The following is a 23,494-nucleotide window of genomic DNA, read 5'->3' on the forward strand; positions in this document are numbered from 1 at the left end:
TGGGCCCAGAGTTATCTCCCACTGATGTCCACTCCTCAGCCTGCAGTGACAAGAGGCGAGGTGAGGCGCCCCAAAGCACGTACCAGAAGCACCCGATGCTGCTCGGCAAGGTCCTCCTCGGCTTATGTTGTGTCGGGGCAAGTGGGTGCAACTGGTGTGACACACACGGAGCCATGCGGCAGGTCACAGCCAGGCCGAGCGGCCGGCGCAGGAGGGCTGCACCGCGACCCTGCACAGGCTCTTCCCCAGCTCCCTCTGCTCCTCCTGCCCCCCGCACCTCCGGGGCACCGCAGTCCCCACACAGCCCCTCGGCCAGGGCCGGTGCCGCCGAGGCCCACGGGCACTACCGGGACACCCGCACCTCGCAGCGCTGCCCGGCCCCCTGGATCTCCCTCTCAGCCCCGCAGCCAACGCAGCCTGGCTCGGCCTCGCCAAGCACCGCCGCGCAGCGCCCGCGCCAGGCTGCTCCCCGCCAGGCTAGGCCAGCCGCCAGCTGCGGGTGGCAGGTGCCTGGCACCGGCTGCCCGGTCCCGCCGGCCGCGCCCCGGAGCCGCCGCCGCCGCCAGCCTACCCCGCTCGGAGGGCGGAGCCGCCCCGGCCGCGCCGCTGCCCCGCGCCGGGCGCCGCCGGAAGTGACGCGGGGCGGCCCGGGCGGCGCGTGCGCGGGGCGGGCGGAGCGGGGCCGGTGGCGGCGGCGCTGGGGCTCGGGGCCGGCGCTGGGGCTCGGGGCCGGCGCTGGGGCTCGGGGCCGGCGCTGGGGCTCGGGGCCGGCGCTGGGGCTCGGGCCGCGGCCGCACGGTTCGCCTGCAGGGCTGGGCGCTCCGCCGCTGCCCTGGGCAGCCTGTGCCAGTCCCTGACCGCTCCTGCAATAAAGCCATTTTTCCTCACCTCCAACCCGACCCTCCCCTGGCGCAGTTCCAGCCGGCTGCCAACCGGCACCTCCGGGGCTCTCTCTGCTGGGCACTTGGCAGCCGCTCTGCCCCAAGCTCGCAGCGTTCGCGGGCTGCTGTGCGCCGGCACTCGGTGGACCTGCCCTGGTGCCGCTCTTCCTTTCAGTGCCAGTCAAGCAAAAGGCACTGGGGGGCTCCCGTTTGGGTGCCTGCTTTTTAACAGGTGACCTTGTGCGCCTTGCCCTCGCACCAGCCCAACCAGGTCATGCCTTTAACGTGGGGCTTTGATTCCCTGCCGTGTCGTAGCGCAGCCCTGGTTTTAATTGACCGTAACGAGAGCTTGCCGCAGTGGTCCGCGGCGCCTCTCGGGCTCCCGAGCGGCATGTAGCAAGCAAGAGTCGCGTTTTGGGTCCGCACCGAGTCTGGCAGGCACGGCCGAGCGCTTGTGCGCTCTTGCAGCTGCCTCGGGGCTTTTGCTCTGGCAGTGCTCAAGAGCTGGAGGTGTCGCAGGCTCCTCTGGCTTGCGTTCAGCTCTGTCACAGCCGTGTGTTTGCTCCTGGCTGCCGGGAGCGCTGTGCGATGGGTGTGGGCTCGGGGCAGTCCAGCCTGGCCCAATGTCGTGGGGCTGCAGCAGCGGCTGGAGGCACGCCGGAGATGCCCCTGTTCGGAGGCACACTCTCCCGTGGCGTAGCCCAGCCCCAGGCTTTCATGCAGCAAGCAGCATCCGCTGAGCGTGAGCGCAGCCCCGAGCCGGACGAGCTGCAGGGGCAGCTCATTGTTATTCACAGAGGTTGTCCAGTGGCAGGTGGCATTTTAAATCTGCAGGGAGGCCAGCCTTTATTGAAAGGGACAGAGGTGACAGTGTCCTTTTGTCTGGGCTGCTGTCTCCACTCCTAGCTATGTGCATTCAAGATGTGCTCCAAATTACTGTCAAATTGTCATTCCACAGCCTTTGCAAGAATCGATTGGTGATCTGGTTTTATTCATCAGCTCCCCACATCTGGAGCTGACATCGCTCCCAGCGAGCTGTGCCACACCAGCACTTCGTGCCTGCTTCTCTCTACACAGCAGCACACATCTGGGCAGAGAACAAGTTCCAGGCACGGTGCTCTGTGCTCAGCACTGGCACAGCAGGCTGCCCGGGGTGGATGCTCCCTCCCTGGAGGTGTTCAAGGCCTTGAGCAACCTGGGCTGGTGGGAGATGTCTCTGCCCATGGCGTGGGGTTGGATCTGGATGAGCTTTAAGTCCCTTCCAAGCCACCCCATTCTCTGAATCTATGAATTTAGACTGCAGATTGCCAAGGACAGTGCTTGCTACGTCTGCTGCGAGCAGGCATTCTTCGCTCCCGTGTGTCCTGCGTACTGTACTGTAGGTAGGTGGTACATACTCACAGAACCAGTCAGGGTTGGATGGGACCACAAGGAGCAGCCAGTTCCAACCCCCCTGCCATGCCCAGGGACACCCTACCCTAGAGCAGGCTGCACACAGCCTCAGCCAGCCTGGCCTCAAACACCTCCAGCCATGGGGCCTCAACCACCTCCCTGGGCAACCCCTGCCAGCCTCTCACCACTCTCATGCTCAACAACTCCCTCCTCATGTCCAGTCTGACTCTCCCCACCTCCCACTTTGTTCCATTCCCCTCAGCCCTGTCACTCCCTGATATTCTGAGAAGTCCCTCCCCAGCTTTTTCGTAGTCCACTTCAGATCCTGGGAGCCTCCTCTTCTGCAGACTGCACAGCCCCAACTCTTTCAGTCTCTGCTCACAGCAGAGCTGCTGCAGCCCTCTGAACATCCTCCTGGCCCTGCTCTGGACACACTCCAGCATCTCCACAGCCCTCTTGTCCCAGGGGCTCCAGAGCTGGATGCAGTACTCCAGGTGGGCTCTCAGTAGATTGAAGTAGAGAGGGAGAATCCCCTCCCTGGCCCTGCTGGCCACACTTCTGCTGCTGCAGCCCAGGCTCTGCTTGGCTTTCTGGGCTGCAAGTGCACACTGCTGGCTCCTGTTGAGCTTCTCCTCCAGCAGCACCCCCAAGTCTCTCTCCTCAGGGCTGCCCACCCTGGATTTGTGCTTGGCATTGCCTCCACACAGATGCAGAACACTGCACTTGGTCTTGTTTATCCTCCTGAGCTTGGCTTGTGCCCACGTCTGCAGCCTGCCCAGGTCCCTCTGGATGGAACCCTGCACTCCTGCCTGTCTGCAGCACCACACAGCTTGGTGTGGGCAGCAAACTTGCTGAGGCTGCACTCAGTGCCTCTGTCCATGGCACCCACAGAGATGGTGATCAAGACTGGTCCCAGGACTGATCCCTGAGGGACTCCACTTGTCACTGACCTCCACTTGGCCGTGGAGCCACTGACAGCCACTCTTTGGGTGTGGCCATCAAGCCAGTTCTGTATCCATCAGTGCTGCACCCCTCAAAGCCGTGTGTCACCAGCCTGGAGAGCAGGCTGTGGTGCAGGACAGTGCCCAAGGCCTTGCTCAGGTCCAGGTAAATGACATCCTTTTACATCATCCAGTGACCACAGCGTCAGTGGAAGCACTCAGCAGGATGTGTTGCCAAGCTGTAAGAAAGAAGCATAAAGAGTGAGGAGATCCTCATTTAGCAAAAGAGATTCCCACCTGCTTAAAAAAAAATCATCTTCCTTTTGTGTCTCTTGGCAGAAATATGAGCAGTAATCCTAAAGCCCGGGAAGGATGTGCTGGCTGAAGGCTTCAGGAGGTTTTTAATAGGAGCCAGGGAATCTGAGATAGTGAAATCTGCTGTGTACAAGGAGGGTTTTGTGCAAGAATCTTTAGACAGATTTGAAATCAGAATCCTTTGTCAGCAGCAGCAGGATCCAGTAAGGATAATATGCTAATTTTCACCAGCAGTAGGCTTCATATAGGGGCCTAAAGAGCCAGAGGTAGATACCATCTTCCTGAGCTTTTTGTGTTGACACTGCACAGCTTGTTGCTGCACTCAGCTGAAATTTAAGAGTGGGAATGCAAAACCTGCCCAACGCTTCGCAGGAGCTACGGCGACGCCGAAACCTGAATCGCAATTGAGAGAGCGAGTAGGAAATTCCCTTAGCCCTTGGGCTACCACCCCTCTGTCTGTGCCAGCAGACAAGGGACTGCTCCAGGTGCCTGTGCCAGGAGAACTTTCCCAGAGGCCATTCTGGCAAAGCAGCTCCTCTCTTCAAACCCAGCCTGCCACTTTCACCTGCTGGATGTCAGAGCTGCAAAGCTGAGAGCTTCTGCCGCGCCATCTCTGGGCTTCCCTCGCAGCCTGCCGGGAGTGCACAGAGTATCACAGGTGGCTTTGCTCGAGCAGCAGGCACAACTGACTCCTCCTTCATAAGCAGAGAGCTGCAAGGTGCATTTGAAGCTGGCCTGGTGTAGCTTCGTGAGGAAGGGAAGCAGCACTCTGTGTTTCGTCAGGCTGCTGGTATTGATCGGAGGGAGCTGCTCATCAGCTCGAGTCTCCCTCACTGTGCCACTGCTTTCTCTTGGGGGATTTATCAGCCATTTCATACTCTCTTGCAGGATGGTCTTATGAGCTGACTGGCAGCAAGTAGCAGATGAGTGGTGGCTCTGAGGCAGGCGTGTGGTGTGTCCAGACCGTGCAGTGCCTCAGCACAACCCCCAGGGAGCAGATACAGCTGCAGTGCAGTGTGTCGGTGTTTGCAGGTCTGAGCCACGTTGATCTCAACAGAGAGATGTCATTTAGCCCCACAGAAGGACATTGTTTGCTTCTCATCGAGCACCACACGACTATTTCAACCCCCCTGTAGCGTATGCATACGACCAGAGGTATGTCTGGGTTTGTAGGTCAGTTGTGTTCCTGGCTGCAAAGCTGCCTGAGCTTGTCCACTGCTGCCACATTTCACAAGGGCATGGTCAGTCAAATCAGAGCTCAGCAGAGCTGAAAGGCTACAGATGCTAAGCAGTAAGATGATCCCACCCAAGGGTTAGAAACCTGCAGAACTATGGAAAGTGCTGTGGAGCTCCTATCACTGTTCCAATCAGATCAATGTGAGCATTGTTATCAACGGCCATGAATGGAGGAGGTGTGGTGATGCTGTCTTGGGCTTCCAACGCCACGGTTCAGGTGTGCAAAGGTTTCCTTTCAGAGACAGCCTCTGCATCCGCGGTGCAGGAAAGCTGCTCTCAGCTGTGTCAGTGTGCTGCCAGGAGAGCTCTTGTGCTTGTGGAGTGCCCCTCTGCACTGCTGGGCAGCAGGCACCCATGAAGTGAAGCCGAGGGACCACAGGAGAAAACACACCCATAAGCACCCAGGAGGCCTCAGTGCTTGCTGTGCTCTGCTTGAAGCAGGAGAGCAGAAAAGCAAATGCACGGAGCACGTTGCAAGGCTTATCCTGTGGTGGGGCAGTTAGGAATAGGAACTCTGATTCTGTTGTCGTCTTCTAAACCAAAAAGGTTCCTGAATTGGAGTGAAAGAAAATCTGTGAGCTCTGGATGTGTGCCAGCCCTAAACAGTCATGGGAAATCTCCCACAACTTGGGCCGTTAATGACCTAATGACCTCTTGGTTAACCTAATGAGTCCTCTTCAGCAAGCAAGGGCACAAGAGAGCGACTTGTCCTCTCCAAGAGATAAAATCTATTCATCGGCAGGAGTGTGGTCCTCCCGGAGCTGAGGGTGAATGGATCCAGGTCACCCAGCTGAGTTTGCCGTTCAAGCATTCCTGCAGAATGTAGAGCAAACCACTGGCATGGGCTGAGAAAGAGGCCTCATGTTGCTGGCACCAAACGCTTCCTTCCCTGCCTGGAGCATGACTGAAGCTGCAGTGACATCTGCAGCCCCTGCAGAGCTGGAGGAGGCTTAGGATGCGCAGATGCCTTCTGGTGTCTGCAGCCCAGTCTGCTGCCCACCGGGGACACCAGAGTGACTTGGAGCCACTGGCACAACGGACCTGCCTCTGCCCGGCCTGACCTGCCGTCGGCCTCTGGCGTGCAGTAACGAAGGAGACGCAGCTCTTGCAGCGAGAGCTTCCCCTCCTCTGTTACTGTAACCTTTAGGGCTGCGTCGTGCCCTACCCTGGCTTCCCGGGGCTGACTTATTCTGGGCACATGCTGGTGCTGAAGGTGGCACCGTTCCTGACTGACTGCACTGACTGCCTGAGGAAATGTTGATTGCTTCACATTCCTGAAAACTAATCCTGAAACCTTCCTGAACTGTATTAATCAACTCCTTTAACTTCTTCTCCAGAGGAGAAGGTGGAGGCCAGCAATGTCATCAAAGAGCAGATGCTCCTCCCTGCCTCATTAGCACCTCCACTTCCTCGCTTGCAAACCCCTCCAAACCAAGGAGGCTATTTATAGCGGTGACAAAGCTCCCCTGGCCTGGCCTGGCTCTGCAGCAAACCATTTGTCTGCCTCTTCCAGCCTGGTAAATCAGCTCCTGCTGACAGCACCCTCCAGACCTGCAGCAGCAATGGTTCTGAGCTGACGTGGCGGGTCTGAAGGAGATGGATGGCAGCTGGAATGGGGGGCCGAGGGGAGCATTTAAACACACCAGCTTCTGAGAGACTGAGGAAGAGATCAGGATCATGAGGATGATAAAGGGGAATGTGTGGGCATAGGAGGGAGGAGAGGCAGAGACTCCCATAAATAAGGGCTGGCTGGATCCCCAGACAGGAGAGTAATCTCAGAATGCCTATAAAGAGGCTGCTGCTAGCAAACGACTTCTTGTTTTTTATGTGTGTGTTCAGACTGCCTGAGGAGCAGGATGCAAAGGGGCACTCAGACCTAAGGAGGGAAGCTGTGCTAGGAAAACAATGGGAATCTCAGTTTACTCTTCTGGATGGGAAAGGTTTGAAGGATCTGACACAGAGTTTGTCCTCCTGCCTCTCTAAAGCCCAAAGAGATGATTGCTAAGGACCCAGAGCAGGCATTCACCTCTGGGTGCAGCACAAGAGCTCTTCCCATCTGGTCCTTGTGCCAGCTACCAGAGCTGACAGGTCGTGGAGGGGCTGGGTGGAAATTGGACTTGATGATCTCGGAGGTCTCTTCCAACCTCTGATTCCATGACCACAGAATCACAGTGTGGTGGTGATTGGCAGGGACCTGTGGGGATCATGGAGTCCACCCCCCCCTGCTAGAGCAGGGTCACCCAGCGCAGCTTGCTCAGGATGATGCCCAGGCAGCCGCAGTGATGTGAAGCACCATCTCTTCACCTGGCACTTCATTCCTGGTTAGCAGCAGAGGACACACAACTCAGTCAGCATTTATAGAGGCTCTTAGAGGCACCTGCACCAGAATGGGTTCCCCTCTGAGAGCAGCAAACCACCAGCACAGAAGCCTCTGCTTGTTAAAGCAAAGGGGAGCAGCAGTGCCCACTCCTGATCCAAATTCCAGTTCTGATTTGGGGCTTGCTTTGGCTTTGCTGCTCTCCAGTGATCAGACCCCCATGTTCCTCGAGCCAGAGGGGCTCTATCCTGTGCTGATACAAACAGGAGTGTCCCAGGAATGCTTCTGAGGATAAGGCAGGTGCTAGTCAGGTCTCTCAAGCTGCCTTTGTGTTTCCTTCAGGACAAATAAACCAGCAGCGATAAATCACTCCTTTATTTCCTTCTGTTCCATGCTATTAGGCTTCCCAACGTGAGCTGCTTCTTGCAGCAACTAAGAGCAGGTCCTTTGGAACCTCCACTGAAACACCTTCTGCAGCTCCCTGCCAGTCTTTCCCATCCCTTTTCCACTCCTGACTTTCCACCTGGCTTCAGAACACTGAAAAAAAAAATAGAATCATGGAATGGTTTAGGTTGGAAGGGACCTTAAGGATCATTTAGTTGCACCCTCCCCCCCCTCCCCCCCCCCCGCCATAGGCAGGGACCCTCCCCACTCTTCCAAGGGTTAAATTCCTGCCGATGAATATGGCCTATTTGATATGAAACCCATTATTGTTTGATCTGTCAAATAGAACATTTGTCAATCACAGGTCTTTAAGCAGTGGGCTATGTGACATTTACTCTTTGATAAAGCACCCCAGTCCCTGGTGGCATTGCCTTTCTCCCTCTCCTTTCAGTGGTGGTGGGAGAGCAAATCACACTTCAGGGCAAGTTGATAAGTGCCAGTCACGATTCCTGCCTTGTTTACTATAATGAGGAGGGTAATAAATGCATCTGACCATTTCAGCTGGCATTTGCATAGATGAATGATTTGTCCAGTCAGTTGCTCTCCAGTGATTTGGGCCTTTTTGTCAGCACAAAGAGCATTCAGTCTCCCTGGAATTTACAGCAGCCAAGCTCTCATTAGCAAACATCCTTTACCATGAATGATTCAAATAATTACCTCTGAAATAATAAACTGTTTCACAAAAAAACGTTGTATTTGATGGCTCCAAACATCAACTTTTCTGAATTGTTGACATTCAAATAAGGCAGGGAGCTCGATTGTTGGGCAACAATGATCCCCTTGTTACGGGGGGGCATTGTTTTACCTCCAGCAGACCTTTAAACTTGGCCAGCTCTCAGCCGTGGCCCCCAGACAGCTAGCCAGCGTGCCGGGGGCTCACAGGGCACCTACCAGCTGGAGCTGCACTGCAACTCCGTGGGCAGGCTCCCAGCTAGGCTTCACTTAGGATTTACTTCGGACGCTGCGTGTGGAGCTGCAGCCTCGTTAGCAGCGAGCTGCCGTGTCCAGAGGAGCGGTGTGGTTGTTAAACGCTTCTGCCCGCACTGGCCCTCGGCTCTGAGCCCCTCCCGTGCTGCTGTTCTCTCTGTGTAATTAAGTGCTGTTTGATAGAGTTTTGGAGTTCAGTCAAGTGAGCAAGCAACAATTAGACCCCATTATCATCTCCTCCAGTGCCTGGCAGTGGGAATGATGTCACTGCACTTCCAAACCCATCGCATGAGGTGAAAGGAATTTCCTGCTCTGCCTCTCCTTTCCCCCACGTGTAATTAGCAAGGCTCTGCCAGTTCATTTGGAGCAGGGCTGTGCCCCGCAGCCTCTGCCCGGCCGCGGGCCTTGCAGTGCTCTCTGCACGAGTGTCTGCCTGGAATTATTATCCTAATATCAAGCAAAGAGGATCCAGTTGCACATTTTATGCTTCTCGTAACTGCAAAGGAACAAAACACAGCCCCAGAAGGGGGAATATTTCCCTCAGCCCAGCACTCTCCATTGCATGTTCTCACTCTGGCATTAAGGCAGGGTGGGTAACAATAAACTCCAGCAGCCTGCTAGCTGAGCCCTCGGCGTTTGGGAATAGAATAACTTGAGCCCTGATTTTCATTTGCAGACCCTTTCTATCCCTCTGGCAAGCTAAATTTCTTATGCTGCCAAGGAGAGGTAGAAGAGCTCTTAAAAATATGGGAGAGTCAGGCCAGCAAAATTAAATACATTAAAGCCCAGGGCTGGTATTTGCAAGCTGTAAAGTGTGCTCCTTAAAATGTAATGGCTGATAATTGCTCTGGGCCAGCAAGGCAAATATTTAGAACCCTGCTTCTGCCTGGGTGTCTGCAGCAGGAGGCACAAATTCTGCCTCCCTCCTGGTCACCCTAGGATAATTGCCCATTACAGCACCCCAATTTGGGACTATATATCCTGCTGAAGCCCCGGGCTTTGCAGGCTGGCTCCGAGTGAATGAAGGTCCTTGAATCAGTTGTACAGCAGCTTTGAGCCCTCCAGGTCTGCCTGTGAGCACTTCTTCTGCACCCTCTGCACCGCTCCAGCCCAGCCCAGGGCTACTTTTCCCTTCCTCCTGCTGTTCCTCTATCCTGCAGCCAGTACCTGGATGAACCACAGAACTGCTTTGGTTGGAAAAGCCCTCTGGGATCATCCAGCCCAACCATCAACCCCACCCTACCAGTGAACCATGTGCCCAAGTGCCATGTCTATGCATTTCTGAACACCCCCAGGCATGGGCACTCCACCGCCTCCCGGGGCAGCCTCTGCCAGTGCCTGACCACTCTTGCAGCAAAGACATTTTTCCACATCTCCAACCTAAACCTCTTCTGGTGCAACTTGAGGCCATTTCCTCTCCTATCACTTGACACTGCTAAGAAGAAGAGACCAACCCTCACCTCACTGCAGCCTCTTTCCCAGTCTGGGGTGGGCACAGCAGTGCCAGGGCAGTGGTGCCCAGAGGAGCTGTGGGTTGACTCTGACACACACAGCTTGTGCTGCAGTGGATGCTTGAAGGACTCGAGTTGCAAACTGTTGCACAGAACGTGAGGAATGCCAGGGTAATGCAGTGCTCCAAGGGCACCCCTGTGCTCTCTCTTACTGTGTGCCTGGCTCCCTGCACTGGGTATTCACACTGGTATCAGAGTGGGCCTCCTGCCCCAGTGCACTTGGGAGCTGTCAGGCTCCATGAGGTGACTCAGCTCTGTCAGGATGCTGCTGCCTGACCTCTTTGGCAAAGCCTCAGCTGGGCAGCGAGCAGCAGGCAGGTCTGGTAGCCAGCAGGCTCCTCTCTTTCAGGCTGGGAGCCTTTGCAAGTGAGGAGCTTACAGCCAGGAGCAAGCCCTCACCTTCCTTTCTCACACAGACAAGCACCAGGGTCTTATGATATGGGCAGCAATCAGGTTCCAGACACTTCTCTTCCTCTGGGGGTAGGTCACAAGTGGCCATTTGTGAAGTCTGTCCTCAGACCTCCTGAGTCTGAAGTCTGTGTTCTTTGTGTATGCAGATTTAGGTTCAGGACCTAAAAAAAGCTCAGCAAGCCCTGAGGAATAAATAAATCCCAGCTCCCGAATTCCCTTGCAAGCCTTGTCCTCTGCAGAGCTTTGTCTGACTCCTCCAGAGGTGAGTCATTTGGGCCTGAAAGCTTTCTGTCAGCCAGCCACTGGTTCCTGCCTTCTTTGACATTCCTCCTGCAGAGATCTCTGGCAGTGTCCCAGGGGCACAAAGAGTAACTCAGCCCCACGGCTGTGCCCTTGCCACAGGACAGGTGTCCCCACGGGCCCTGCTGCAGAGCATCTTAGCTCCCTTGCTCCCTGGCAGTCCAGATGCTGAGCCAGGTTAGGGGCTGGGGAGCACTCCGCAGGTGCAGGCTCCACACCTCCTGTCTCTGTACTGCTACTGCTCTTGTGCCTCTGCCATGTGAACCAGTGTAGGCAAGAGAGGGAGATGGTGGCTCATGAGTGGGAGAAAATGCATGGATGTGCTTGGAGGTACAGACCAGTGTGTGGGGCTGTCAAAGCTATGGGCAGCAGGGAGCAGAGAGGAGCTGCCCTGGCCCAGAGAGCAACCAGAATTGAGAAGGTGACAACATCAGCAGACTGTTTATTTCCTTCCCAGGCCACCCAGCAGCCAGTGCTTTCTCATCAGCTTCTGGAGCCTCTGGAGTCAGACAAGTGCTGGAGAATAGAAGAGGAGCTCTGTGAAGTGCTTAACATGGAGATATTCTCCTGCCCAGGGAGGTGGTGGAGTCCCCACCCCTGGAGGTGCTCAAGAAACTGTGGCCATGGCACTCCAGGCCGTGGTGGTGTTGGGCTGATGGTTGGACCTGATCACCTTAGAGGTCTTCTCCAGCTGAAGCAATCCTGTGAGGATGTCTGATCCTCAGCAGTCCAAACCTTGTCCTGCAGCATCCACAAATGCAGCTGCAGACACCTCCAGTCTCAGGCAGGTAACTGCCTCCGGGGAGTCCTCCCTGTCCAGCTCCAGCATTCCAGCTGCTGCACAGCTGCTTGGTGGTGGTGAGAGCAGTGCTCTGCTTCTCCAGAATGCAGCACTGCAAGCACAGGCAGAGCTCCTCCTCCGTCCCTCCCTCCCATCTGCAAGCTCCATACCTCTGACTCCACTTTGCAGGAGGCAGGAAGGGGTTAAACCCCCACTGCACGAAATGAAAATGCAGGGAAGAGGATGTGACTCCCACATCTGCAAGCTCTCGAATGCTCAGCATATTTGTCCTGAATGAAAGCCCTTTGGGGACTTTTCCTTGGAGGGCCAAATGCAATTCAGAAGAATAGAAGTCCACAAAGAGGGCACAGAAGCAAAGCCAACACTGCAGATATTATGAAGGGCCAGGCCAGGCACCATGGATGGCTGAGGGCACTGCTCAGAAAGCCTTGAAGCAAGGCTGCTGCCTACACTCCCTCTGGCCTTGGTTCCTGTGATTTGGTGGTGGCTCAGCAGCAGGGGTGGGGTTGTGAGCTCTAAGCGAGTGGTTGGACTTGATGATGTCAGAGGTCTCTCCCAGCCTCAACAGCTCTCTGGTCCTCTGATGTACTAAGCTCAGAGCAGTGCTTAGAGGCCCTGCTGTCAATCCAGCTGCTGAAAGAAGTGTTGTTCAAGACAGCCACTGGCTCAGATTTCTCAGAGATGTCCCTTTCAGCTCTCTCCAGATCATCCACACCAGGTCTGGGTCTCTTCTGGGCCAAGTAGTGTCTCCCTCCACGAGGTTCTTTGGTCTGAGCTGCTGGAACAGAGCCCAACATGCTCTGGCAGCCCCTAGAGCAGGGAGCCTGCCAAACTGAGGGCTTGGTCTAACATGTCCTGGAGGGACAATGTCCTCTGACTGCCCTTCAGGAGCAGGCCTGGGAATGAGCCAGCAGGGAAGGGACCTGTGACTGAGTTACCTGCAGTGGTCTAAGCCCATGGCAGGAGCAGAACAACTGGCAGGGGGCATAAGTGGGGCCTGGAGTGCAAACTGCCTCTTTGGTCCTTACCCAGTGTTGTGGGCAGGCTCCTATAGGCAGGTGAGAAGCTGCTGAGGCAGGGCAGAAAGTGAAGCTGCATCTCCTGGATCTCGTCCCTCTCCAGCAGGTCCATGTCCCTGTTGTGTCGGGGGCCCCACAGCTGCACACAGGCGAGATAGAAATGATGGAGGGGTTGAGGAGAGCTCTCTCAGCACAAAGAAGAGCTGCAATGCTGTGTGCTGTGGCCAGGGCAGCTCAGGAGCCTCTCTGCTGGCCTGGTGTGATGGCAGATAGCACAACTCCACTCTGCTTGGCCAAGTTTGCTATCCAGCTTTATCAGGCTCCATGAAATTTCAGCCTGATATTTTCAGATCTATCTAAAGCAGCAAGAGCAGAGATAGGTGCAGCACCATGAATATAAATGCAAGCCATTTAAAAGGTGTCTGAGCCAGCAGGGCAGGAGCAGGCAGGAAAACAGATGATCTGAGTTTGTCTGTGCCCGTGTCTCTGTGTAAATACCCAGCTATGCACACTCATACATATTTATCTGGATCTAGTGTGGATTTGGATTCAGCTCCCAGCCCGGGGAGGCAGAGTTCACAAATTGCCTGTGCAGGGATCCTGCTTTGTTTGGCGGCTGCGGAGGGCTGGGGCCGGCAGCCAATATCCCAGCGCAGGGAGCCTCAGCGGAGAGCAGCAGCTGGAGGACAAGCCCTGGGTGCTGAGCAGGCACCCGCCCGGGCTCTGCTGCGGGGGGCACTAGGAAGGGCAGGCAATTCGCTGCTCAGTTGCTTCTTGGAGGGATTGAGGCGAGGGCTTGGGTTCTAAACAGCTCTTGTGCTGCCCTTCGCAGGAGAGCACCCAGGGCAGTGCTGCAGAGCACCCCCCAGCATCTGTGCCCGGGGCTTGGCAAGGCTTTTCTTCACTCAGGAGTGATACCCATAGGGTATCTGTAGCCCCAGGCAGTGGCAGGTGTGTGTGGGGGTTAATACCTAAGAGCTCAGGAGAGGTTGTGGAGTCTCCCTCTCTGGAGATATTCAAAACCCACCTGGATGTGTTCCTGTGTGATCTACTCTGGGTGATCCTGCTCTGGCAGGGGGGTTGGACTGGATGAGATTTTGAAGGTCCCTTCCAGCCCCTGGCATTCTGTGATTCTGACATTTGAGTTGTTTCCTGTTGGCTTGTACAGAATTAGTTTTGACTGCCATGAAATAAGGGAGCAGGAGCTCAGGGCAGGAGTCCCCAGCTCAGCTTTTCTACCAGCTCTGTCTTAAAAAGCTTCTCAGGTGCAACATCTGTGCCTCACTCTTCCTGGGCTGTGGAGTTGAAATCAGCACCTGAACACCAGCAAAAGATGAATCATGACCATGCTCAGATGCTTTCTGCTTTCCTCAGGAATACAGAAGCACAGAATTGGTTGGAAAAGCCCTCTAAGGTCATCCCATCCAACCATCAACCCAGCACCACCATGGCCACTAAACGATGGCCCCAGGTGCCATGGCCACATTGTTCTTGAACGCCTCCAGGGATGAGGACTCCACCTGAGAAGCTGGAGCCACCCAGGCTGTGGATGTTGCCTGGGGAAATGCTGTGATGCAGGAGGAGTGCCTGGAGAAAGGAATATGAATTCCTTCTCTGGGCTCAGCAGGGGAGTTCTGTGACCCTTGAGCCTCACCACACACATTTGTGTGCAGGATGGCAGCAGGTCAGGCTTTTGTGCACCATGTAGATGTGAACCCTAACCTGTTCCTCACAGGGCCTGGGAGAGAAGAGCGCTCGGAGCACATTGCCCAATTGTCTTTCTGTAGACCTTCAGGGATCTTTTTTCCTCTCCTTGTGCTTTACACCAGGCTGTGCAATGTGCCTCCTGTGCCACGGCACTGCCAGCTCCTGAGCAGCTGTCAGGACAGCAGACAGGGCTGGCTGCAGCACAGAGCAGCCCTGCACACGGCGCAGGTCTCTCCAGTTCCAGCCCCGCTGCAGCAGCTCCCTAGAGCGGGAGCCTCACATCACAGGCACAGTCCCAGAGCAGCCCTCCCAGCTCAGCCTGGCTCTGAGGCACAGGCACACAAAGCCACACCGAGCCCCATCCATCTTCCAAATAGCTGCTGCTGACAGCTGCTGGATGTGGCCGAGTGTGCCCAGTGTCACTCTGGCTGCTGCTGCTGTCACCCCCGGCAGGCCAGGGGAGCACTGGCAGCTGCTCCCCGGGGTCACAGGAGCCTGTAATGAACAGGAGGGCAGCAGGCAGAGGGGCCACATGGAGCTGTGAGCAGCGAGGCAGAGAGGTGTGGGGGCTGCAATAAATCCCCCTGCAGCAGACATAAAACTTGGATTTTCCCCTTAATGGGGCTCTTGGCTCCTCTCTAATGTGATCTGAAACAAACCCAGCAGCAGGAGAGAGAGCAAGGAAAGGAAGCCTCCTGGAGACCCAGGCACCATCAGACTGATCCAACTCTCTTCACCAAGCCCATGTTCTCTCGAGTATTCTGCAGAGAAGATTCTGGGGAGAGCTTAGAGCAGACTTCCAGGGCCTGAAGGGGCTCCAGGAGAGCTGGGGAGGGACTTTTGACCAGGGCTGGGATTTATAGAACAAAAGGCAGCAGCTTTGTGCTGGGAGAGGGGAGACCAAGACTGGAGATGAAGAAGGAATTCTTGGCAGCGAGGCACAGGTTGCACAAGGAGGTTGTGGATGTCCCCTCCCTGGAGGTGACCCAGGCCAGGCTGGATGAGGCCTTGAGCAACCTGGGCTGGAGGGAGGTGCCCCTGGGCATGGCAGGGTTTGGAACTGGATGAGCTTTGAGGTCCCTTCCAACCCAAACCATTATATGAATCTATGAAATCAGCAAGATCCACCTGGCAGAGCTGCTCAGTCTGGCATCCACCTGGCAGAGCTGCTCAGCCTGCCATCCACTGGCAGAGCCGTTCAGCCTGGCATCCACTGGCAGAGCTGCTCAGCCTGGCATCCACTGGCAGAGCCGTTCAGCCTGGCATCCACTGGCAGAGCTGCTCAGCCTGGCATCCACTGGCAGAGCCGTTCAGCCTGGCATCCACTGGCAGAGCTGCTCAGCCTGGCATCCACTGGCAGAGCCGTTCAGCCTGGCATCCACTGGCAGAGCTGCTCAGCCTGGCATCCACTGGCAGAGCCGTTCAGCCTGGCATCCACTGGCAGAGCTGCTCAGCCTGGCATCCACTGGCAGAGCCGTTCAGCCTGGCATCCACTGGCAGAGGTGCTCAGCCTGGCATCCACTGGCAGAGCTGCTCAGCCTGGCATCCACTGGCAGAGCCGTTCAGCCTGGCATCCACTGGCAGAGGTGCTCAGCCTGGCATCCACTGGCAGAGCTGCTCAGCCTGGCATCCACTGGCAGAGCCGTTCAGCCTGGCATCCACTGGCAGAGCTGCTCAGCCTGGCATCCACTGGCAGAGCTGCTCAGCCTGGCGTCCACTGGCAGAAGTGCCCCGGCTGGCATCAGCCTGGCAGAGCTGCCGGTTGTGCCCCCTGGCCGGGCAGGGGAGGGCCCTGCAGCGCCTCCCGCACAGCAGGCTGGGCGAGTGCCGCGCCGAGCCCTGGCCTGCCGGGTGCAGGAGGAGCTGTCAGCTCGCTGGGGCATCACCGCGGAGGGCTGCGTCACCTGTCAGTGTCGGTTCCAGCTGAGTGTGCCACGCAGGGGTGCAGCGGTGCCTGCCAGCTGCTAACACGCTGCCAGGAGCGTGCTGCTTCCTCGTCTGTCTTCTTGTAGCTGTCAAACCCAGACTCCATTAATTGGTTTGTTCCGGCAAACTGGAGTTGTTCTGCGGGCATGGAAATGGCCAAGGCGGGCGCAGGCTCGCAGGCACAGAGCCGCCGAGCTGCCAGGCAGGTGCCAGCGGGGGTCCCGCGCCCCCGGGGCCCCTCGTGGTGCGCGGTGAGTGCTGGCTGCCAGGGCTCCGGCTCAGGGACTGCAATGGGGTGCCCACTGCCACCACAGCGCTGCCGGCAGCCCCAGCTGCAGGGGCCTGCAGTGGCAGCTGAGGAGGGGGCAAACGAGGCACCAGGCAGTGAAGTCCTTGGGGAGGGACTGCTGGGAAGGGCCTGTGGGGACAGGGCAAGGGGCAATGGCTTGAAACTGGGGCAGGGCAGATTTAGGTTGGGCATCAGGAGGGAGTGCTGCACAGCGAGGGTGGGGAGACTGGCACAGGCTGCCCAGGGATGGGGTTGAGGTCCCATCCCTGCAGACATCCAAGATCAGACTGGATGTGGCCCTGGGCAGCCTGCTCTAGTTGGAGGTGTCCCCGCTGCCTGCAGAGGGGTTGGCCAAGATGCCCTTCGAGGTTCCCTTCCAGCCCAGTGCCATCTGTGGCTCTGTAAAAGTCAGGTGGATCAGGGGGGCTCTGCCTGCTGTTTGTGCTGGGGCTTGGTCTGGTTGGGTTTTATCTCTTTCACATGGCACTTGCCAAGTGAGGAGGAAGCCTTCCCCTGGGCTTCATCTCCCAGGCCTTGCATCTCGTGGAAGAAATACAGTGATGGCTGGAGGAGCTTTTGCCAGCTATGGGTTCTCACTGCTGCACTTGGCTGGCAGTGTGCCCCTGAGCAGAGGAGTGGCTCTGCTGCCACGTCAGAGAGCAAACGCCTCGGTCGTTATCTGCCATGGGCACTTGTGTGTCCTCCCTCCCTTTCTCAAGCTGTCAGCAAAGAGACTTCATGCAAAAGTTTCATGAGCTCCCCAGGTGAGTAGGGGACTGGGGAAGCCTGCACTGAAGTGGCAATCAGTGGGAGCTCAGTGCAGCAGAGTATGGTGGAGCAGAGCCTTGGAGCCAGCCTCTCCAGCAGGGATCAGCAGAGCTTGCTGCCTCCACCGTTTTGTCCCAGATGCTGCCCACAAGGACACCCAAAGAGGTTCCCCCAGCACAAGAGGTGGAGCTGGATATTAACAGATAAGGCAAACCTGCTTCCAGGAAATCAGATCCTTTCTTTGCTTCTGCACTGGTTACAGAAAAGGAAATTAAGCCCCAGATTTGCAATTCAACAAGGACACCTCAGTGTCAATAAAATCCCTTTCAGCAGAGCTTTATGGCCATTGTGCTTGGACATCTTCATTTGCATGCACCCACCTCGTGCGACAGAGCACAACCTGCCTGGCTCTGGAGATGTCTTCTTCAATATCCACTGAGCAGCTGGCTCAGGAGCAGCTCTTCGGGGGCTGCTTTGAGTTCATCCACTCGCAGGGGCAATCCATGGAAGAACAAAAAGCGTTTGAAAGGCTCCTCAGGGAAATCAAAAGCTGCTGGGTGTGTCTGGGGTGCTCCCAGGGCTGGTGGAATCACAGGACGGGATGGGTTGGAAGGGACCTTCCAGATCAGCCAGTTCCAGCGCCCTTGCCGTGGGCAGGGACACCTCCCACCAGTCCTGGTTGCTGCAGGCCCCCTCCAAGCCAAGGTGCTCACCTAAGGAAAAATAAGCTCCACTTGTGGTGGCTGTGTACCTGGAACAGCCCAGTGGAGAAGTCCCAAAACCTGATGGCCTGGCACCAGAATCTCTGTGCCACGTGCAGCAATGTCCCTCTGTGCCCTTCAGCAGTGCCTGAGCTCCCTGGGAGCTGTTTCCTCTTTTCTCTGGCTTCAACACCAGCCAAATCCTGCCAGAGCAGCAGTTGGCACACACAGTCAGACCCCAAGTATTTGCACCATGCCAGGAGGAGAGGGGCAGGCAGCTGCAGCTCTTCCCTTCTGCACTCAGGCTGTCAGTGCTGCTCTTCGTGGTGCCTGGGGCCATGGTTTGTGGCCATGGTGGTGTCAGGCTGAAGGTTGGGCTGGATGTTCTCAGAGGGTTTTCCAACCCAAAGCATTCTCTGCTTCTGTGGTTCTGCTCACCAGCAGCCCTGGAAGACAAGGGAAGTGCCTAGATCTGCCCTGGTTCCAAACCACTGCCTCTCATCCCATCCCCACAGCCCCTCTTCGGATACTGAAGTGCAGCTCTAAGCTCTCCGTGGAGCCTTCTCTTTGCCAGGCTGAACAGCCCCAACACTCCCAGCCTGGCCCCACAGGGGAGGCTCTCCAGCCCTCTGATCATCTTGGTGGCCTCCTCTGGACCCTCTCCAGCAGCTCCTTGTGCCTGGGCTAGACACAGCAGTGCAGTGAGGTGCCCCCAGAGCAGAGCCATAACAGCAGCCTTGGCTGCTTTGGTCCCATCCATTATGCAGCCATTGGTTTGCTGTAGAAGAGGAGACCTGGAGCAGCCTGCTCTAGTGGGAGGTGTCCCTGCTATGGCAGGCAGCTGGAGCTGGATGAGCTTTGAGCTCCTTTCCAACCTAAACCTTTCTGTGATTCTATGAGACTAGAAGATGAGGACTACCCCCAAGAACACAGAGCTGCCAGCTGCTGATGGAGTCCTTTGGGAGCACATTTCCCCGTGAGCAGCTCAGGAGAGCTTCTGCTGCTTTCTGTGGTGGGCACAGACTCACAGTGCCAGCCCCACTCTTCTCCAGACGCCCTCCTGCCACTAGAGCAATTTGCTTGGTCCAGCCCAGGTGATGCTGCACCATTTGCAAATCTGATTTTCATCTCCAGGGCTCACAGCTGAACATCTTTTGCCACCACATTAAGGTAACGTTTTTATCTCTTTGCCACCCAGACAGCTCCTGGTGACCTTTAAATTCCCTGACAGAGGGGAGCCCATTGGTGCAGCTGGGCCAATTGGCCTGGCTCACAGGCTTGGTGACAAACCATTATCCCTACCCCAGGTCTTTAATTGGCCAGAGTGCTCTCTGGGATCTATGAGCTGTCACAAGTGCCTGCAACCCTTTGCATACTTCCTGGAGAGTGTCCAGGTCATTAAAGCAACATCTTCTGTTCAAGTCTGGAATATTTATCCGGTGCCAAAATCCTAACTTTCTCCCTGCTTTTAATTAACTGAAGCCTGGGGAATGCTGGTGGCTCGCTCTGCAGGCCAGCCCTTTGAGATGGCAGAACCACCCCAGATCTTTCCTGCTTCCTCCTCTTTTACTCATTCAGCAGTTTTGCTTCACAAATCACAACCCTCTACTATTTAAATTTCCTCTGGTTGAAGTGTTTTACTTTCATTTCTGCTGAATTATTTTGCACTACAATAAGGCAGGCACAGGAATAGCAGGAGCAGGGCTCTAACTCCCAGCGTGGGATGGGCAAGCAGCTCTGCCTCCCTTTGTGCTCATCCCTCCCATCTCTCTAGGGCTGCAATCCCACCAACTCTGCATCCTCTGAGGGTCAGAACTGGCTTTGGAGGGACAAAACCCACCCTGCAGCTACGGCCAGGGCTGCTGCAAAGCTCTCTGGCCAGGCACTGGATTGAAGCTTGAGGAGGAGACATTGAGAATGGAGATGAGGAAGAAATTCTTTTCCAGTGAGGCACTGGCACAGGTTGCCCAGGGGCACTGTGGATATCCCCTGCCTGGAGGTGCTCAGGGGCAGGCTGGATGAGGCTTTGAGCAAGGTGTTGCAGCCCCTGGCAGGGGAGTTGGAACTGGATGGTCTTACAGGTCCCTTCCAAGCCAACCCATTCCATGACTCTCTGCACTTGCCCCGTGTGCCACTCCTGACCCGGCGAGTACCCATCCTCGCGTGGGAGTTCCTGCTCTAAATGGGTCAGAGCTCTCGAACCAGCCATATGGTGCCAGTCCTGCTTTGCTGGTGGCAGGGGGCTGCGTTTCTCAGCCGGGGCACACACGGCAGTGCTGTCGCTGCTTGCTAGCGGCGTTGTAAATAGAACTGAACTTGTGAACGACACAAGGTGCTAATTGCCGGGGCACAGCCTCGCCCTCGGCAGCTCTGCTCCTCAGCTGCCGCCCTGGTTTCTAAGGAAACCTGACTCCTCGAACCCCTACACTCTCAGTTCTCCATCATCCTGGGCACTTTGGGCTGCAAGGGGAAAGGTGTGGATGTGACCCATCTGTACCTTCGGCACTCTCAACTCGGAGGCAGGGGAGGTTTGTGCCGGCACTGTCTGTGGGAAGCCCTGGGTTGGCACCCTGTGGGAGATGTGACAGCATCTTCTCAGCTGCTGCTCCTACCTTGCTTAGTTCAGGCTGTGCTAGACGTGCCAGAAGAAGGGCTCTGTGTGTCTGCTCTGCTAGAAACAGTTGCCTGTTGTTCTATCAGGTGGGCTCCATAATCTTGCCAGTGAGTGGGAGGCGACACTGGAACAGGTCACCCCGGGAGGCTGCGGATGTCCCCTCCCTGAAAGTGTTCAAGGTCAGGTTGGATGAGGCCTGGAGCAACCTGGGCTGGTGGGAGGTGTCCCTCTCAGTGGCAGCAGGGTTGGAATTAGATGATCTTCAAGACCTCTTCCAACCCAAACCATTCTGTGAGTGTTTCCCATCGCTCACTGCAGCAGGGCACTGTGCAGGGCAGCACTGGCTTGGGCCAGCATCCCCCGAAGAAAAAGCTGTCCCTGGTAACTGCAGTGCCAGCCCTCTGCCTGGTGTCTGGGGCACTCTGCTGCCCCACCACGTCCCACACGTAGAGGCACAGTTACCGAACCCAGGTGACCAAAGCTGGAGGGCATCTGCCCGTTGGTGCCTCCCTGCAGAGTGGAGCCTCCTGGCCTAAATCCCACTGTGCTGTGGGTGGTGCTGGAGCCCCCATCTCTGGAGCTGCTCGAGAAAGGTGTGGCTGTGGCACTGTGGGACATGCTTTAGTGGCCATGGTGGTTGGACTGGGTGATCTTAGAGGGCGTTTCCAGCCTGAATGACTGTGATGCTAGAGGTGCAGGCTCAAAACAAGAGGCTGTGCTCAATTGGCACTGGATAAGGACAGGGGAACCTCTGACAACCAGAGGATGTCCCCCCTGTAGCCAAAGCCACACCACAAAGCAGCAGCCCAAATTTGAGCAGACCTGGTAGCTGTGCCCCACTGAAAGTGCCTCTCTCAAAACACTGCTTCCTGCCAGCTGCCTGGACGTGGGCAGAAGGGATGCTGAGTGCTCTGCTTTAAGACTCAGCTGAACCCCTGACACTCAGGAAAGCCACCGAGGGGCTTTTGCTGTCCCAAAGTGATCCCTCCTGTCCTGTCAATCCCTCTGCTCACTAAACTGTGTGATACAGTCCAAGAATCACCTCCTTATTGCAGGCAAAGCTTCAGAAAAGGAACCTGAGGAGCTGTGGCTGTGCATTTCCAAACCCTTGCTGGGAGGGCAGAGCTGAGAGCTTCCCAAATCATGGCTCTGCCAATGGCCTTGGGCCCCCCTGGGCTGCACAAGAGTGAGCAATGCCTGCTGGCCCTCAGAGCCCTCACAAAATGAAATGCTCCTGAGGCTCAGAACCCAGCTGGCATTGCTCTGCTTTGCCCATGCACTGCTGCCCTTCCCCGTTTCACCTTGAGATTAGCTAACTAAACTAACAGAGGTAGCAGGTTGGGTTTGCTGGGGCTGTGCCTTTCCTGGTGGAATGAAAGGGAACTGCCTGCTCTGTGTGGCAGTGTCTGAGTCACTGCCAGGGAGGTGACAAAGCCGTGTGGCTGAACCTGCCTGCTCGCAGGTGGACAACTTGTTGTGGTGGTTGTCATCAAACCACTCTCCCTCAGCTCTGTCTTTCAGCCTCCCCACTCAACAACTGCCTCGCTAGAAATTACTGAACACATTTTCCCTGCCATAAGAATTGGCCAGAGCTGTATTTCTGGATTCCAAGAAAGCTTTTGACAGCCAACCATGATACTCTCTGTAATAAGTTGTCAGCATACTGTGTATCACCTAACGCTGTCACTTGGCTTAGGTCAAAGCTGTCAAATTGCCAACAAAATATTGTTACTAGAAGCACTAAATCTTCCCCTCAGCCTGGGCCTGTTGGAGTCCATCAGACGCAGTCCTTGGTCTGTTATTGTTTGTGCTGTCTCTAAATGACCTGCCTCCTGAATATGCATGAGCAGCAAAGCTTACAGCCTGCAGGCAGCACTGCCAGCAGAGCTGCAGCCGGGCTGCAAGAGGGTCTGGGGGCTGCTGGGGGAGGACCTCTCATGGTCTGCTGCTGGCTTTAAAAGCACACAGAAAGCGGTGCAGGGTCCAGACCTGGAGCAGAGCCGTGGTGCCTGCAGGTTACACTGGGGCTGTGCAGCCTGCAGGAGAGAAGGCTCTGGGGAGACATCACAGCAACCTTCCAGTACCTGAAGGGGCTCCAGGAGAGCAGGGGAGGAACTTTTGACAAGGGCTGGGAGTGCCAGGACGAGGGACAACAGACTGCAGCTGGAAGAGGGGAGAGTGAGGGTGGAGAGGAGGAAGAAATTCTTGGCAGTGAGGGTGGGGAGGCACTGGCATAGGTTGCCCAGGGAGGTTGTGGATGTCCCCTCCATGGAGGTGTACAAGGCCAGGCTGAACGAGGCTTTGAGCAACTTGGGCTGGTGGGAGGTGTCCCTGCCAAATCCAACTGTTACCTAAGCCTACAGAAGGCAGCCATGCCTGGTGTGCCCTAGCTGCCAGTGCCAGCCACGGGGCCAGCTGCCCTGGTGCTTTGCAGGGGAGCAAAGCTGGCACAGCTCCAGACCTGCCCGAGGTGTGAGCTGCACAGCCTGGATGGTCAGCAGTCAGGCTTGCTCCCCAGCCTGGCTCTGCTTGGCAGCACAGGCACAGCCTCTGACAACTTGATTGTGGCTCTGAGAGCAAGCAGAGGGCTCGGGGCAGCATCCACAGGGTGTGAGGTGTGACTGCAGTGCTGGATCACTCTGGCAGTGCCATCCAGGCGTGACACAGCCTGCAGTCCTCTCTGCTGCTGCCCAGGAGCCCAGCCTGACACTTGTGGTAATTTGTGCCTAATGCTGGAGCTGCTGAAGAGGCAAACAAAAGGATGAAATAATCTTTGGCAGCCTTAGAGATGAGAGAAAGGGAAAACCCACCCAAAGTGGAGTCCCTCTGCTGCCTTTAGCAGAAGGCAGCCGCGGGCTCTGTCTGCAGGGCTGTGTGCAGGGTTTGCTGCTCTGGGTGATGGTTTGGTTGGGCTGCAGCAGAGGTTCCACCAGCCCCGTGGCCTGGTCCGTGTCTGCAGGCAGTGGTGACACCAAAATGCAGCCCTGCCTTCG

The 23,494-nt window shown here is 56.4% G+C and overlaps 1 protein-coding gene across 3 annotated transcripts in view; it reads right to left on the reverse strand.

Moving 5' to 3' along the window:
* The window catches only part of FBXL4 (F-box and leucine rich repeat protein 4), a 30,120-nt gene extending 29,501 nt beyond the window's left edge, over positions 1–619 (reverse strand). For 2 of the 3 annotated variants that reach the window (XM_064170178.1, XM_064170176.1), the window contains exon 1: positions 84–291. The gene's annotated coding sequence lies outside the window, so the exon portion shown is untranslated. Of the gene's footprint in view, positions 1–83; positions 292–571 lie in introns of those variants that run through there. The other variant, XM_064170177.1, reaches the window with a different exon arrangement.
* Between the last annotated feature and the right edge of the window lie 22,875 nt (positions 620–23,494).

This window comes from Pogoniulus pusillus, chromosome 33, assembly GCF_015220805.1.
Source record: "Pogoniulus pusillus isolate bPogPus1 chromosome 33, bPogPus1.pri, whole genome shotgun sequence".
NCBI classification, from domain to species: domain Eukaryota; kingdom Metazoa; phylum Chordata; class Aves; order Piciformes; family Lybiidae; genus Pogoniulus; species Pogoniulus pusillus.